Consider the following 13,348-nt stretch of genomic DNA (forward strand, 5'->3'; position numbering starts at 1 on the left):
CCAAGTGCCCTCCAAGAATGATCTGGCCCCCTGGCCCCTACCATACCTCATGGCCACACTGGCCTCCTTTCTGCCCCTCAACAGGCCAAACTTAGATCCGCCACAGGGCCTTTGTACCTGTCTCTGCCTGGGATGCTCTTCGTCCTGATCTCCCCATGGCCAGCCTTCTTCATCCTTCAGCTCTCAACTCCTATGTCTCTTCTTGGAGAGGCCTCCCCAGAGCACCCTGGCCAGTGGTGGCCCCATGCCCACCCTCCCCCGCCACCATCAGATGACACTGGGTCACATTCCCTTTTTCCTTGCTCATTGTCTGTCCCCGCAACAGCACGGGACCAGCAGGACGCAGCGCCTGTGTCTCAGTGGTAACTGGTGGAGCCTCAGGGTCCAGCGCATAGTAGGTGTTCCATGGATGAGTCAATGACCTGCTAGTTTCCAGGGCTAATTGGATCTGAGCACATCAGGGGCTCGCTCCTGGGGCCCTCTGGATGCTGCTGCTTCAGCCCCTGTGGTCTGGACTTGAACGGCTTCTCCAGGCTCGACCCTGGAGTTTCTCCTCTCACTCTGATTCCCAGACCCAGACTCTTCTGGGATGCCCTTCCTGCCCCTTCTCTGCCAGCAAACCTTACTCACTCCTGAAGACCCAACTTGAAAGGTCACCTCTTTTCTAAAATCCTGGCTGCTGCTTCTCACCCGTCAGGACTCTCCTGGTTGCAAGAAGAGATCTAGCTCAAGGTGGCTTGAGCAAAGAGGGGAACGTGACTGTTATGTAACCGACAATTCCAGGGGTGGTTTCAGGCATGGCTGGAACCAGAGGCTCCGAGGAAGTAACGTATCCTTTCATCTCAGCTCTGTGCTGACTGAGATTCCCTACCCTGGATACGGCTGATGGGAGACAGCAGCTGGTGGTCCCACATCCACATGCTCAGGTTCAGGAACCACGCCAAGACCCTAAGTCCAAGATCCAGGGCAGCCAGTGATGGGCTCAGACGGGCCAGGTGCCCATTTCTCAGCCAGTCACCACGGCCAAGAGGAAGGGGTATTTGGGCCACCTGCATCTCACGATCACTGTGCGTCCCAGGACCTCTAGGTGCCAGGAAGACAACGCACTCACACCCCAGTCCCACGCCCCACACCTTTACCCCTCAGTCCCCACCCATGCCCCGCGTGGGAGGCAGGTGGCGGGTACCCAGCCAGGGCCCTGGATGGCCACAGCTTCGTGGCACAAGGAATCCCCTCTCCCTTGCCGCTGGGTCCCTGGTGCCCACCCCATGACAGCCTCAGAGGAAGGCCCGAGAAACTTTTCGCCTGATTGAAGGGAGGCGGGCTGTGCCGAGGAGCCTCCCGTGTGCGGGGTGTGTAATAACGGGTTAACCATCACCCCTGGCAGGCAGCAGATCTGCATTTTCACGGAGGCCTCAGGGGGACACAAAGCTTAAATGGCAACGCAGGGGGGAGGCGGGAGAGAGGGGGTGCTTGGCGGGGGGGGGGGGGGGCCCTCGGCGGAGCCCCGGTCCCAGCAGCCCAGCCTGCGGGGGCCACTCGGCCAATAACGAAGCTCGCTAAGGGGCCGCGAGTGGAAGGGCTGGGAAATAATTACCGAGGAGGCCCGGGAGGGAGGCGGGGAGGCTGGCGAGAGGCTTAATGAAACTGCTAACGCGTTAGTGATTCCTGCCTGCTCGGGAGGGGCGGAGGCAGACAGCCATGTTGCCAGCTCCTGCGAGTCTGCCAGGCGGGACCGGCTGGGCACGGCGCGAGGCGGCAACAATAGGCACCTCGCCGTCACCCGCCTCCCTGCACGTGACTTCCAAAGGGCAAACCTCCGTACATTCCAGTCCGGGCCACGGTGTGTTCCGACACGGCTCCCAGCAAATGGGGCTGCAGCCGTGCAGATGCATTCGAAACAGAATGGCTCACATTCTGATTCGACGCAGACTCACAGAGATCTGGGCACCAGGGCAAGTGGGGGGGCGGCAGGGGGGGGGTCTGGTCCCATTTTCCAGCTGGGAAGCTGGGGCCCCGGGGAGGTCATCCACCTCTCCAGGGCCAGGGTGGTTCCAAGAAAGCATCCAGCCCTGGGATGGCGCCCCGACTCTGCATGTCTTTTCATTCTCCGAAGAGCTCTGTGGGGTGGGTGGGTGCCACGGCCCCCTTTAAGGAATGTGCCTAAAGTCACACTGCACGGCCAAAGGGGCAGGAATCCTCCCCCACCTCCCACTGCCCAGGGCATGCACTCCTGGCCCCATGCTCCAGTGTCCACACGAGGGTCACCCACCAATGCCAACCTGCTCTGTGGCTGTCAGTGTACGACATCTCATTTCAGCTCCCGAGGAGACAGCAGAGGCACAGAAAGGTTAGGTGCTGTGCCCAAGGCCACACAGCCGGTTGGCTACAGGGCAAAAACTCAGAACTGGGTTTTCTGACTCCAGAACCGTGTGCTTTTTGTTCCAACATTCCACCATGCACAGTGGGAGCCCAGGACCCCCTAGCAGGTTGATGGAGAGATTTGGAGCCACAGAGAAGCCTAGGGTTCTCCGGGCAGCAAGCAGCAATCGGGGCAGCTGCCTGAGGCAGAGGTGACCACAACATAGTGCTCGCTTGCCCCGTGCTGCCACAGGTGTGTGCCAGGCAGTTCGCACAGTGCCATCCCGTTGTGCAGACAAGGACAGTGAGGCCTGAGAACGCAAGAGCCACACGCCCATAGTGGCCCAACCAGTAAGTGGCACAGCCCCAATAATTTGACCATCCCATGATGGTCCTGGTCCACCTGCTGCCTACTCCCAGCCTTGAGCAGGCACTAGGCCAACCAGGTGCTTCGAGAACCCAATCCGAGGCATGAACTGGAGGCCAGCAGTACCAGGTACCCAGTCCCCCCTGTCCCAGCACCCCTGGATGCACAGGAAAGACTGGGAGTCAGAAGAGTGGGTGCGGAGAAGGGTCTCAGCCCCCCCACACTCAGCAGAGCCTCCCCTGCTCACACCTCAGAGAGCCTGGTCTGAGGAACTCAAGGGGCCAGGAACTTGGTGACTAGCTGGGTCCCTCCACATTAGAGTCTGGCGCAGACGAGACCTGCAAGGAAAGATGACACCATGCCCACCTCTTGGGTGTCCCTCTGGAGCCTTCCAGATATCCCTGGCCTTGGGAAGAAGACTGCTTTCTAGGGATCCCAGCAGCCCATGCAGTCCTGTCCCCATCTGTTCCCAGAACTGTCTCCCCAGGGAGACCAGCAGCAGACAAGGCCCCCTCTGAAGCCCTCTGTGGGCACACGACCCCAGTACAGGAGGCAGGTCCTGGATGAATGAATGAGCGGGTGAATGAATGATGGAGATGGAGCGCACCAATAGCACGGCCCGCGGCAGCCCGCACTCAGCGAGGAGGCTCTGTTTCTGTCTCCCAAAAGGGATCCCCACCCCACAAGAGCAGCTCCAGCCCCTAACCATTGACAGACAAGGCAACTGAGGCTCAGAGGGCCCAGGGCCTCATGAAGGGCATGGGGCAGCCACAGGATTTGAACCCGAGTAGCTGGGCTTGAGTCTGGTCTGCTTTGTCCTCGTTTCCAAAGATGAATCCATCCATACACACTCCCTTATCCGCCCTCCCACTCACTCCGGGCGGGGGGGCATGACCATGCCTGTCCCATGGACCCGGGACACCCAAATGCAGAGCAGCGGAGGCCCCAACCCCAGGTCACATGTCCAACAGAAAGCAGAAGGTCTTCAACCTCTGCCATCTTCCTATGCTCATCACCCCTTCCACACACCAAAGCTGCCTCCTTCCCCATCATCAACGCAGTAAAGAGAAGGCAGAGGGGGAGGGGGAGGGGGAAGGCAAGGAGGAAAGCCTCCCCCCAGCCCACAGCAGGCTCCTTTCTGGTCAGGGGAAAGGCCTCTAATGAAGGCTGGCGGTGTCAGCCCGGGAGCCCTGCGGAGCTGCAGGGCGCTCATCTCTGCTCCCAATTAGCACACAGGTCCTCCATCAAAGCACACGCCTGCTGCCAGGAGCAGAGGCCAGAGGGACGGCCCTTCTAACAGTCGGCAGAGGCCACGGCTCTCTGGCAGGCCCCGGGCCCTACCCCTTGCTTTTCTGGGGGGAGTGCAACCCCCCTCAATCCCCTCACTCACTCACACCCTCTCCAATCAGCCAGCTCAGGGCAGCCGCCGTCACCCTGGGGGACGCGCTAATGAAGATGGCCGACATTAATCTCTTCCCTCTCCCGACAGGTCAATTTATAGTTCCATGGGGAGCCCTGGTGCTCGGCCAGAGGGCCTGACATAACTCTCCCTGTTCCCTGGGAGGACGTCGGGGGTGGGCTCCATGGGGCAGAGAGGGCTGAGGGACTCAGGGGACAGGGCAGGGAGGGCCCTTCCAATTGAGTGCCCACCGCCACTGCACCGACAAACCCAGGTGGGACCTTGGTCCCTGACGGCCATGGCTGAGGGTCAAGGCCTGCATCTTCTCAGGGCAACTTGCTCACCAGTAGAAGACCCCCAAGGAGGCATGACTTTCCACTCCCACTGACTCCCGGGGGGCTTTGAGAGAGCCCCTCTAAGGAGCTTAGGTCCATCTGCTTTTGCCAGACTCCCCAGTTGTTCCTTCCTCAAGGAACGCCGAGCTGGCCGTTCCGGGGTTGGCCTTGGGCGTGTGTCAGCCCCGGCCCCTGCTTTCCCAGAGCTCCCAGTCTGGTGGGGAAGGCTGACACAGAAGCGTGTTTGGCCATGCTGCACCATGTGAGACCCGTAATGGAGGGACTTGCCAAGAGCAGGGGTGCCCATGGGGAAGGCACAGGGACCCCACCCGCCTGAGAGAGCTGGGGGTCTAGGAGGAAAGCCCAGCCGGGCCCTGAGGATGAACAAGAGTTCAACAGGCCAGAAGACACAAGGGAAGGGATTTGGGGGAAGAGATCATCTCAGATGGGGGAGACCCAGTGTTCAGGGGCTTTGTGTCCAGGGGACAGCCTGCTTAACAGTGGCGAGGCTGCAGAAGTGGGCAGGGCAGACCACAAGGAAACTCAGCCTCAAGGGGCAGCTCAGAAGTTTGGCCTAGTTTAGGCCCGTGGACCGCTGAGCAGTTCACAGCTCAGAGCTGCCTTTAGAAAGCCAGCTTGAGCTACGGTGTCCCAGACTGATGGCTGAGGAAGGGGAGGTGAGGTGGAAATGTCCAGCCCAGAGGGTAAAAGCAGAGACAGATATTTGAAGGGCAGGACCAAAGGATCCCTGTGGTTGACCAGAAAGATGGGCAGGTAGTCTGGGAGGCCACAGGCCTGGGATCTCCAATTTGGTGGAGGTGATGCCTTTGGCCCCGGGGTAAGATAAGGAATTGGACCTCATGCTTAACCTGTGAGCCCAGAATGTCACAGCAGAGCCCCAAAGGCAGGCCCGGGCTTAGGAGAAGCCAGCCCCCAAACGTTGAGTGCCAAATTCTGAGCAGTGTCAGACACCACCTCCTGGAGCCAATGCATTTCTTAGAGGAGGTGAAGCCCGGGAGTGGGGATGGGGGGGACCTGCCCCAGGGCCCAGATACTCCAGGAGGAAGCAGGAGCCTGGCAAAGGCAGGGTGTGAAGAGAGGCAGCACCAGTGTGCTGGACAGAGCCCTCCTGCTTGAAAGCCTGTGGGCCAGGCTGCCCCCATGCACACCTGCCCCCAGGGCCCAGGGCAGCTTCTGCACTTCCTAGGCTCTCCCAGAATCTCTGCTGAACCCCTGCCCCAGGCCCTGGCCCCTCCCTGTGTCCTCCTGTTCCTTCAAGGCTCAGTAGCCCTCAGTAGCCTCAGTTCCCTCAGTAGCCCTGGGAGTGTCCCCATTTTCCTAGGTTGGAGACCCAGGCCCAGAGAGCTAAGGGACTTGCTCAAAGGCTCTCTCAGCTTCTTGGTGCTACAGCCAGGATGGAACCAGGGTCCAAATGACCCCCAAGCACAGACTCTTAAAGAAAAGAGGAAAAAGAACAAGGCCGAAATAAAAAGCCTCGATGCTCACAGTAACTGCATTATGGTGGTGGGACAATGGCTGATTTTTTTTTCTTCTTTTCTACAATGAAATATTCATACCCTCACTCCATGGCTGTGTGTGCCCTAGTGAGGAGAGCTCTGGCTTTGGCGTCAAGCAGCCCAGGGCTCAAATCCTGGCTTGGCCACTTCCTAGCTGGGGACCCTGAGCAAGCGATTTGCCCTTTCGTAGCCTCTGTTTTCTCATCTGTACAATGGGGACAAACCCCCCCACTCCAGCCGAGCGGATCACACCGGGCGCACAGTAGGCACGCAGTAAGTGCTAGCCTCAGAGCATCACACCCCCGCGTTCTCGCCACCTGTCCGGCCTCCAGAGGGAACTTGAGACGCCCCCACGTGCCAGACGCTGCTGCTGGGCAGGCACCGGGTCCCCGGGGCGGGCGCCCACCCATCCTCCCGCCTCGCCCCGCCGCGCCCGCGCTGCCCCCTTACCCTGGCGGCCGGAGGGCCGGCATCGGTCCCGCAGGAGAGCCCGGGCAGCGGGGCCGGGCTCCGGAGCGCGGGGCGCGGGCGCGGGCAGGGCGCGCGGGGGCGCGGGCCGCGCGCTCCGGGCCGTGCGCCCCGCGGCCGCCGCGTCCTCGCCTCCAGCGCGGGCCCCGCGCGCCCCGGCCGGCCCGGGGGCAGGCCCTGCGCAGCGCCGCGCCGGGTGGGGGGCGGGCCTCGCGGGCCCTGGAGAGGCGCCCGGGCGGCGCGGGCTCCCGGCGGGCGCGGGCGGCGCCGCTGCGGTGGCCCCGCTGCTGAGTGGTGGGACGCGATTTACTGGCTGCAATTCCCGGCGCCCCTCGATGGCACTTAAGAGAGACCGGGAGGGAGCCGGGGAGAGCGGGCGGAGGGCGGGCGGGCGGAGGAGGGGCGGCGGGAGCCGTGCGCGCCGGCGGGGGAGGGGCGCGGGCGGGGGCGGGCGGGCGGGAGGTGGGGAGAGGCCCGGATGGAGGCGGCGGGCGGCCGCGGCGCGCGGGGCTGGGGTGGGGGGGGGCCCTGCCTCCAGCCCCCGCCCACCCGCGCCCAACCCCCCCCCCTCCACGCACTGGCGCCGCTGGTGGGGGTTAGGCCAGCCCCCCACCCAACCGGCCCACCCCACCCCTTTAGGAAACCCCCTCCTCCCAACTGGCCCCCCCACCCCACCTCCCCTTTCACAAAACCCCCATCCTCCTACCGGCCCACCCTGCCTAGCCTCCTCCCCCTGCCCAGCCCCCCCCCCATTCTAATCAGCCTGCTCCACCTCCCTGCCTCCTCCCCATCACCTCTGTCACTGGAGATCAGAAACTTGGCCCACAGGCCCAACCCAGCCAAAGCCCGCTTGCTTTGACCCCATAGTATTTTTTTGTTCCTAATTAAAAATAATTCCCAACATGTAGAAATCGGAATTTTTCACATAAAAATCCACATTTCCAGCTTATTTGGAAAAGAGGAAGCTCAGGCAGAAGCCTCCCCCACCTTGCGGCAGCCACCCCCCCCCCACCCCCCCGTCCCTGGCGGCAATCTTGCTAGAACGCTAGCCTGCAGTTCTCCCCAGTCCCCACCAGGCCCACCTGCCTGGCCCCAGAGGCATGTGCTTTCTCTTGCTTGGAGCCTTTCATACCTCTGCCTTTGCAGGTCCCTCTCCATGGGAAGCCCACCCCCACCCCTTCAGACCCTTCTTTTGGGAGACCTCCTGGCACTGACCCCTCCCCCCAGGGCCACCCACCCCCTCCCTGCTCCCAGAGCCCCCCAGGAGGTAGTGGCGCCTGCCCCGCCCTGTCTGATTCCTTGCTGGCTGGCACCGGGGCCTCTGCGGCTGCGCTCTCACCACAGGGCTGCTGCTCTCTGGCTGAATTCTCCCTCCCATCCTGGCTCTGGGCCTGGCCCACAGTAGGCGCTCAGTAAGTGTTGGCTGAGTGGCAACCAAAGAAGAAGGGCCGGATCGGGATTCCGCTAGGTGGCCTGGGCCATGGTGGGCACAGGGCACCAGTCCCTGCAGCTGATGTTCATTTTAAAAGCCTCAAATGTTCGTTCAGGGTAGCTCTTGCCAACCAAGGAAGCTAATGATTTCCACGCTTCATTTTTCTCCACCTTAATCCCACTGCCAAGGCTCCAGGGCCTCTTGCCACTGCACTCAGACTGGCATCAGATCTTTCCCAGAAGGTGCAGTCCACCTGGGGAATGTCCAGGAGACTCAGGGAGGGTCCAGCTGTGCCTCCATGACACCTGTGAGGTCACAAGAAGTTTTGGGACCACAGGGTGGAGGACAGCAGCTGGCCAGGGTCCATGGGAGGGACAGAGTAGCCCAGAGAGCCCTCGGTGGCCAAGACAGCGGTGATGACTCCCCAGGTCAGGTTCCTCCAGTTTTCCTTCATCCTGCTAGGTTCCTGAGCAAAGAACTGGGGGGGGGGGGGGGAGGGGGGGCAGGCAAGAGCCACACCTTTGCAGCCACCAAACACACCACTGTTTTATTAAAAACGTGTATCACAAATCCAAGCAGACACTAAGATCCCGTTTTACAGAGAAGGAGCAAGCTCAGATGAGATGACCTTGCCAAGGTCATAGGTTGGTAGGATGCTAAGCCAGGAACCTTCATGGTCCTCCAGAGGGCTCTGCCCTGCTGGAAAGTGAGACCTCCTCAGGGCTGATTCCAGAGCTAAGGACTGGTCTGTAATGGAGGGGATGCTGGTGCCTGGATCCCAGAGCTGTCTCTGAGCAGTCCTCCCTCCCAGAACCTTGCACACCTGGGCAAATGTCAAGACCCCGTCTGCCCCACCCACCCCCAACCATCTCCTGGCCACAGTGGTCCAGCCACAGGGCCTTCTCATAGAAAGGCCCAGAAGGCAAGCCTAACTCAACAGCCAGTCACGATAGACAAGTCAATCACAAAACACCTTTCTGAGCCTCAGTGTGCCCATCTGCAATATGGGAGAACAGCTGAGCCTCTGCGGGTTTTCAGGGGGCTAAAACAAGACAGCAGATGAGACAAGAGGGCAGAGAGCCAAAAGGTTATGTGCTTGGGTTCTGGGGTGAGGTGGCCTGAGTTCCAATCCTGACTTCCCAGCTTCCCAGCTGTGACTCCCCTGCTCGGGCCCTCAGTTCTCTTCTCTGTAAAAAATGTAGGGCAGATCATAGGAAGACCAGTCAACTCAGGAGACCATAATGAGCCTGATGTGGGCTGATGCGTGCAGAACCACTCAGCAGAGCCTGGCAATCATAAGGCCCAAGGCCTGTGACCTTTATGAGGGAGACAGACGGGAACGGTTAAAAACATGGGCCCTGAGGGGTTTGCATCCGAGCTCCATTCTACCAGCCGTATGGCTCTGGGTAACCTCACCAGGCCTCAGTTTCCCTGTCTGTAAAATGAGAATATTGATGGCAGTTGCCACAGTGTTGAGTTGCACTGGGGATTGACTTAGCTCAGATCCGGCATTCAACATCGCCTGGCCCTGTTAAGCCTCAAACAGCATTAGCTCACTTCCCATTTCTCTGGAGATAAGTAAAGGCAACCAGTCCCAAGTTCAAGGAGACTTCCCTGCTTGTCCTTATGAGATGAGGGGCATGATTTTCAGTTTAGTTTGTTTTGGAAAACAAGTAGACTGAAGTTCAAATTCTACCCGCACCAACAAGGGATCCTTCGGTTTCCTCATCTGGAGGATGGGGGCAGACAGAGCGGCACCTGCCGTGGCCAACTCTTCCAGCTATGCCTGGGTCCTCGGGCTGCGCCCACCCACTGCTTCTCACTGGCTTGGGAATGAAATGCACGCAGCCCAGCTGGGGATGCTGGCAGCCCCCCACATTGGCCAGATGGGGAACACATGAGCTCTGATGGCCCCTTGACCACAACAAGCCTGGGAGGCAGCCGAGGAGTGTGCGTGCCTTGGTCTGGTGATTGGCAAGTCCCTGGAGGACCATCTGAGCCCCTCAGGGCTTAGGATTTTCCCAGAGGCCATGGAGAGGGGCCCATCTCGAGAAAGGGCAGAGGGACCCTCAGGAAGGACTTTTCTGCCTCCATTCCCAACTTCAGCAGTTCGCAATCCCCCCCCCCCATTTCACTGTCTCTGCAGTAACAACCAGTATTTAAAGGTATGTATTGTCTGTCTTCACCTTCACCTTGAGGACAGGGATTCTAATTTGTCTGGATCCAGCATCTGGATGTACCCCCAGCATCTACAGCATTGCCAAGCTCATAGTAGGTGCTCAGTAAACGTTTGGCACCAGAGAAACATTCTCAGATGGTAACATTTAGCTAGAAGGCAGGAGGGCTGAGCCCCTCTGCTTGTGGGCAGCTCCCCTTCCCAGAAGAGCACCAGTGCAGCCACTGTGCAGCTCCCCTCCGTGAACTCCCCTCACTGTGGCCTGAGTTCTCCCCCACCGCAGCCAGGAAGCCTGTGACTGTCACTGCAATGCAACTGGGCCTCTTGGGTGAGGGAATGACCCGAGCAATTTTCTGGCTCACAGCTCATTCCAGGGCTGCCTGGTGACACAGACGGGTCCCCAGGCCCAGGAAGGTCCTGTTTCAGCAGGACTCCTGCGCTGCCCTCCAACAGGACTTCTCCACCCCCAGGACTGGAGGGGCTTCCCAGCTAAGCCTCAGGATGTGATCTGGGGGCTGGGCTCCCGCCCCCTCCCCATCCCCAGCCCTTCACATGTGCATGGCACTCCCCCGTTACAGTTTACAGAGTGAGTTCACAGACATTATCACATCGGCTCCTAAACGCCCCCTAAAAACCATAATAAATCTCTCGCTCTGGCTCTCGAGCCCACCGGCTGCTGTGTAATCAGTGAGCAGAGGGGCCTCAGGGCCCAGAGCTTGCCAAAGCCGAAGCCAGCGGGACCGGGGCGGGGGGGGGGGGGGGGGTGTCCATGTGGACGGGTGGCAGGTGGCTGGTGGAAGGCCCAGCTGGGGCTCCACGGGAGTGAGGAGCAAGTCCTCAGGCCCAATCCTGCAGAGAGAAGTGCTGTGTGGGAGAGCCAGCCAGCGGGGCTCCAGGGGACAGGTTTGCAGGACCAAGAGGTGGCGCAAAGATGAGGGAGGGGACCAGAGGCTGCCTTCGCACTTAGGAACCCCATCCAGGAGGTGGGCTGGTGGCCAGGCACAAGGGGTCCAGGGACAATCAGCCCCAGCCGGGCTTCTGACCTGCTTCCCTTCACCCCTTAGATAACAGCCCTCACCCAGATTCCCTGTGTGCCAGACCCCCCCCCCCCCACCGTGCCTATGCTGTCCTCAGTCTGAATGCCTTTTCTGTCTCTTTGAAATTCTAACCCTCCTTGAAGGACAGTTCAGAAGCCCCCATTTGTTGGCCCTCCCCAGCTCCCAGAGGCTATGCCTCAGGCCCCCTAGCCTGGTCTTCCTTTCCCAGAACTGTCAGGCCCCTTCCCCTCTTTGTACCTCTTGTGTCCCTGAGGGCGGTGAATTTGCAGGGGCTGAGGCCCCATCCCAACCCCTCACACCCTGCACAGAGTCACAACCAATGGCGTGAGGCGGGGGGGGGGGGGGGGGGGGGGGGTCACTGCCTTGGCAAACATCCCAGCCCAGAGGTTTGTAGGGAGTAGTGAGACCCCCATACGACCGGCCCAGCGAGCCCTGCCCCTGTGTTTTCCTCCTAGCACCCAGCCCTGGGCAGCCACAGAGAAAGAACCCCCAAATGTCCAAGCTAAATCAGCCAGCAAACACGGTTGGGTTTTGTTTTTTTACCATTTCCCTTGATTCTCAAAGTTATAGGAGCTCAACTTACAAACCGTGGAAAGTTCAGGAAAGTTTAAATAAGCAGGGTGAGGGAGGGCCTGGCCCGAGGGGGCTGCGGCTGCCTTGGCAGGCATCCCTCCCACAGCACAGTGCAGGGGAGGGGAAGGGGCGGGGGGGGGGGGACAGGGTGCCGCATTCCCCCCACTTCTGCTGCCTGTCCATTGGGCAGATGTCCTGGTAAGCTGCGGGCTCGACCTCTGGGCCGTGGAGGCAGCCGGCCTGTTGCAGCTGGGGTCGCGGCCATGTCACAGCGGGTTTGGAACAGGTGTTGGCTTCTCTGCGGTCACCTCTGTGAGGATCAGCCTTTTCCCTTTCCCTTTTTATGAAAACCAGCTGCTGGTCTGGGGCCCTGATGGGTGGAGCCACCATGGTCCCTGGGAAGCGCTCTCCATGTGGTGTCTGAAGTGAGTCAAGGGAGCTGGTGGGAGACGGGGGTTCACAGGGCAGATGCCCACCCTCCCAGGGGATAAAGGAGCCGCTCAGTGAAGCCCAGGGGACAGACCTTGGGACTAGGAGTATGGGGCTCAGGGCAGCCCCAGGGCCTAGCTCCTGGAGTTCCTGACAAGGGGCTTGGATCCAGAAATGTAAAGAAGTCTTACAATGCAAAAATAAAACGACAAGTATCCCAGATTTTAAATGGGTAGGGAGTGTGAACAGACGTTTCTCCAAAGAAGGTATACAAATGGCCAATAAGCCCAGGAAAAAGTGCCCAACTCATCAGCCATCAGTCAAAACCACACGGAGGGGGTGTCTGGGGAGCACAGTCTGTTAAGCATCTGAGTCTTGGTTTCAGCACAGGCCCTGATTTCAGGTTCATGAGATCGAGCCCCACGTTGGGCTTCATGCTAAGCAAGGGGCGTGCTTGAGACTCTCTCTCCCTCCTTCTCTGCCCCTCCCGCCATGCTCTCACTCTGTCTCTCTCTCAAATAAATAAATCTTAAACACACACACACACAATGTGATGAAAAAACAGTTCTCACCTACTGGACTGACTCTAACGAAAAGCCAGGCACGAACAAGTGTTGGCAAGGATGCAGAGACTCGGAACCCCCGTACGCTGCTGTTGGGAATGTCAAAATGGGGAAAGCCACTTTGGCAAAAGGTCTAGCCATTCATCAAAGGTTAAAAAGAGAGTTACAGGGGGACACCTGGATGGCTCAGTGGGTTGAAACCTCTGCCTTCGGCTGGGCCCATGATCTCAGGGTCCTGGGATCGAGCCCCACATCGGGCTCTCTGTTCGGCAGGGAGCCTGCTTCCCCCTCTTTCTCTACCTGCCTCTCTGCCTACTTGGGTTCTCTCTCTGTCAAATAAATAAAATCTTAAAAGAGAGAGAGAGAGTTACGGTACCACCCAGTGATTCCACCTCTAGGTCTAGACCCCAGAGAAATGAAAATACACATCTACACAAGAATTCGCACATGAACGTTTAGAGCAGCATTGTTCACGTTATTCGTGGTAGCCCCAAAGTGGAAACAACCCACATGCTCCCCAGTTGATAAACAAAAATGCAGGCAAGGTAGCTATGGAATATTATTCGGCCATTAGGAAGGAAGGACTGACTTCTTCTGTAACATGAATAAGTGAATCTTTTTTTTTTTAATTTTATTTATTTATTTGACAGGCAGAGATTACAAGTAGGCT

Source organism: Mustela lutreola, chromosome 8 (assembly GCF_030435805.1).
Source record: "Mustela lutreola isolate mMusLut2 chromosome 8, mMusLut2.pri, whole genome shotgun sequence".
Lineage (NCBI taxonomy): Eukaryota > Metazoa > Chordata > Mammalia > Carnivora > Mustelidae > Mustela > Mustela lutreola.